We start from the raw sequence: 4,858 nt of genomic DNA, 5'->3' as shown, positions 1-4,858 counted from the left end.
AACCTCTTGTTCCCTTGGGTTTACCACGATGTTGCTTGGGAAGGTACTCGGAACCCTTTCTGAAATCATCTGTGCCAACTGCCCAACCTTAGTTTCCAAGTTCCTTATCGATGTTTTGTTATTTTGAAATCTAGTTTCTGCACTAGTTATAAATTTTGTTATCAGCTCCTCCAAATTGGACTTTGGTTCGGGCTGATGATAATTCTGGTGGAAAGGCTTGGAAGTATGTTGACTTGGCCAGGACTGGTTTGGATGTCCCCTCCATCCTGGGTGAAAGGTATGGTAACTCTGGTAACCCTACTGTCTTGACAAATTGTTGACATAGTCGACTTGTTCAATAGATGGCTTGAACTGATTGCCAACTTGGTAGTTAGTAATGATGTGGCCTCCCACACACAATTCACAAGTAAGAGGCTACACATGCATGGCAGCTATTTGCATTTCATCAATTTTCTTACTGAGTGCTCCTATTTGTGCATATAGTGCCGTATAAGTATCAACAGTATGCAGGCCATGCTGCTTCCTATTTTGGGTTCTTTTAGAGTGCCATTGATAGTTGTTGGCTGCCATTTCTTCAATGAGTGCATGGGCAACCTCAAGAGTCTTATTGTTTATGGACCCTCCGACTGCAACATCTAGTATGGTCTTATTTGAGTCGGTAAGTCCATTATAGAAGGTCTGCACTTGCAGCCATATGGGAAAGCCATGGTGAGGAACTCTTCTCAACAGCTCCTTGTATCGTTCCCATGACTCGTATAAAGATTCCTCTTCTTGTTGGAAAAATGTAGGGATATCATTCCTCATTTTAGTAGTTTTAGAAGGGGGAAAATACTTAGAGAGGAAATGACTGGATTATTATGTTTTTTTTTTTTTGAAATTTGCAAACTAGAAAAGCATAGCTCCATTACTGAAACTTAGACCAGCCTTCAAATGTGAAGTAGATCATCAATGGAAAAGAGAGCTAGCTAAATTAGCAATGGAGTTTATTACACACTGTTCTAAACTTAAATGAACAGAAGTAAACATATCTAAGATCTACTATAAACAGATCTGAAATCATTGCTGAATTTAGGATCTTTAGGTTGCTCTTCAGGCTCTAACCTTATAGAATTAGAACTGAAATCTTAGCTTTTGAGAATATTTACTTACAAAATAACCTAATATCAATAAGTGGGTCTGAAATCTGATGCAATTAGGTCTGGAATAAGTCTGAACTCAAGATTTTAAGACTTCTCTTTCAAGTTCCAAATTATATGTCTTATATGCCTCAATTGATTGCAGAGACCTGAAATCATATCTGCAAATTTACCTACTAAGAACAACCACCTTTGGATCTGAGTTCAGATCTGAAATTACAATAGCCACTGATACTGAAATCAGTGGGTATTGTGAGTTTTTACAACAGCTGAAACCAAATACAATGCTAATTATTCAATCAAAAATAGCAACTACTTGATGCCAGGTTAGTGGATCTACAATATGCTGCACTCAAGGATACATCAATTAGGGTTGGAATCAGATCTGAATTGAATTAGGGCAGGGGTCCAGATCAAAGTTCCAATATTCACATCTTATTCCAAGTACTCACATCTATCATAAATAATCAGGCTGAGATCAGGTCTGCTAACTGTAGGGCTTCAGGGTTTTAAGCTACACAATTGTATAGCTCATAATCTTAGACCTGAAATCAGGTCTGCAATGCATACAACCTATATATGTTGCAACAATCTGGATTAATGGCAATAGTTCAGCCCATATTCAGCCTATGTTTAGCTTTAGATCTTACAAGTTCATACAAGTGCATATCAGTCCACATCAACCATATCAACCCCATAGCTTCTTAGTTTATGTAAACCAAGCTACACAACTTTTGTAGAAACCTTAAATCGGGTCTGCATTACTGGCATTGCGACTGTTGCAAATTAGCAGGTTGTAGAGCAGATCTGAGTTCAAGTTCAGATAAGACTTCATATCCATTCTCCATAGACATCAGAGCTGGCCACCATAGATTTTTTTTTTTGAAATTTTGCAAGGAACACCCAAGAGTGTGCGGGTGTTTGAAAGCACAAACCTGACCTGAAATCAGGTCTGCTAACTGTTGTATTGTAGCAGCCCTGTTATAGATCTGAATGCTAGTAGAATGCACTGCTGCTTTTTATTGAATATTTGAGGCATCATAGTATGCTCTGTATCAGTTCAGTCCTCACATCATATCAACTGCATTTCAGATCTGAATTTTTCTCATTCTTTGCTATCCATTCACCCTTGAAGCAGGTTGGATGTGTCATAGGGTGAGTTGGGGTAGTGACGACGCCTAATTCACCTCAATCTTTCATAGGTTCAGGTCTGAGTGTTGAATGAGCAGTTCTGCAACAGAAAAATTCAGATCTGAACTCAAGTCTAAGTTCGGATCTGAATCCTCAATTGCCCTTCTTTCATTCATTAATTTCTTTTTCTTTTCTTTTTCTATTTTTTTTTCTTTTTAGAATGGAAAAAAAAAATAAAATCTGAAACAAGCAAAGTAATGAATTCTTTTTGGCTGAATGCTGCAGATCTGAGTTCTACAAATCTGAGCGTTGAATGCAACTCAGATCTACAACACTCATGTTTTATAATTTTTTTCTCATTTTTTTTTATTTTTGAAGATAAATAAAAATATTCAATTCAAACATACATCCCCTCAGCTACAATAGCTCAATTACAAGTGAATAGAGAAGAGAAAACAAATTACACAGTATACCCTGCATTAGCTCTGTTCTCAATTGCAGTTCAGATCTGTATCAATTCAGATATAAATTTCTTCAGTTATTGCTACCAAATTGCTTTTGGGGAATAGCAGACGTGCCCTAGGGTGAACTGGGGTGGTTATGACGCCTAATTTTTCTTAAATTTGCATCAGTTTAGGTCTGAGTTCAGAGGAACTCAGATCTGAACTGTTGCAGATCTGCAATAGCAGAATTCAGATCTGAGTTCTGATCCTAATTCTCAATTGCCCCTCTTGTTGTTTAAAAGATCTCCCATTTTTCTTTTTTTCATTATATATATATATATATATATATATATATATATATATATATATATATATATATATATATTATCTTTTTGTAATGGAAAAAAATAAAAGGCTGAAATACAAGCAATTCTTTTCGGTTGAGTACTGCAAATCTGAGTTTTGCTATTCTGAGTGCTGAATGCAACTCAGATCTACAACACTCATGTTTTTGTGAATTTTTTTCTCTTGTTTTTTTTTAAGGTAACAGCTCCACGATTGAAAGGAAATCAGATATACCTTTATTAAAATGAAACTAAAACTAGGAAATGAAGTAATCTACTGAAGAAAGAAGAAACATAACTACATTAGTACAACGGTTGCATTCAAAGCTAAAATATAAAATTAAGCAAATTAAACGAACTATGAATGCAATGCCGAATGAAACCAGATTAAGAATGCTCAATGTTTCCTAATATTGTTTCCCTAAATCGCTGGCAACAGCGCCAAAAACTTGATGTGGCTCATTGTGAATAAAGTATCGTTCCAACGAGGATTTAGGAAACAATTACCAATACTAAATTGGGCACTTCTTATCTGATCAACAATAAATCAAAACTTTATTAAAAAGCTAAAAATCCTAAACTAAAATCCATCTAAACTATTGGCCCAATTGCGTTCAATTCAGGTTAGAAGAGTAAGCAGTTAATGTCAATCTCAAAATTCAGCAATCAATCAAATTGAATCATTCGAATAGATTGTGATTGAGCCTTGGTTTGGTATAACCCCAAGGTCATGAACAACCTCTCTCAAGCGCATGTTCATCCTATGCATGAGTGGCGGTTCTTCTATCTGTAACAAGAATCTAATCATTCATGCATGCATTTCTTCAAACACATCTGAGGCATCAATTCAAATCTGAATTGATCACCAACTGAATTGTGCAAGTTATCTCTAACCTTGCATGCAATTCAGTTCTTGAATAGTAGATCTGAATTCCTAAAGTCTTTTTCAAGCACTCTAAGAATTCCAAGCTTAGATCAATTCGGCCAATCTAAAAATTTGCAGATCTAAATTCTCTTTCAAGCAATTCAGATCTTGCAATCTCAGATCTAAGAATTCAGATATGAGTTTTGAAAGTTTAATTGGCTAAATTGATCTACAATTAACCCCTATTCAAGAAACTTCAAGAACAATCTATACCCATTCAAATGAATAAAAAACAAATTGATTGCTGATCTGAAAATTTACAAACTTAATTACAACAAGAAAGAATGGAAGATGGAGAAAGAAAAAATTACAACAAGGAAGCTGAATTCGAATCAAAGGAAATTAAAACTAGAATGGAATTATTACAATAGATCTCTGAATCAAAAACCCCCAATTTTGAACTCACATTCTCTTTTTGCTAGCTTGACTTGAACTTCTTCAACCTTTATTCTTCTCCTCCTTGCACCTAGCCCTTCTTCTCTTCTCTTCTCTTCAAGGTGTTCAAACCTCTAGGAGTGGGAGAGTCTTTCTTTCAAGCAATTGAACACCTTCCCCCCTTCTAGAGGCCTCTTTATATAGATTTTCAAGGGGGTTCTTCCCCCTTCTTGAAGCCTCTAGAATGGGGTGTATTACACCCCCTTCTTGAACTTTCTAGGGTTCTCTTGAAAGCCTTCTAAGGGTTGTCGCCCCTTTCTCTTTGAGATGCACTTAGGCTCCCTCTTAGCACATGATAGATACACTCTACGCTGCTCTTTTGGGTTGAGAATGCGTCTTCTCTACTAGGCCGAATTTTACTCTTTGCTAGGCTTTCTTTTCTTGGGTTTTTTCAAGGAATCAATTTGTATTTCTTGGGATAAAGTGTGCTCTCTTTCTTCTATA

The 4,858-nt window shown here is 36.1% G+C and overlaps 1 non-coding gene across 1 annotated transcript; it reads left to right on the top strand.

The window, feature by feature from the left end:
• The first annotated feature begins 700 nt into the window (after window positions 1-700).
• Window positions 701-807, top strand: LOC148874434 (small nucleolar RNA R71). Its single transcript, XR_016106232.1, has one exon. It is a non-coding gene; the product is annotated as a small nucleolar RNA R71 (small nucleolar RNA).
• The last annotated feature ends 4,051 nt before the right edge of the window (window positions 808-4,858 follow it).

The sequence above is a fragment of the Nelumbo lutea genome, chromosome 1 (genome assembly GCF_056320005.1).
Source record: "Nelumbo lutea isolate HS-2025 chromosome 1, American lotus-T2T, whole genome shotgun sequence".
Lineage (NCBI taxonomy): Eukaryota > Viridiplantae > Streptophyta > Magnoliopsida > Proteales > Nelumbonaceae > Nelumbo > Nelumbo lutea.
This window is presented reverse-complemented; position numbering and strand designations above follow the sequence as displayed.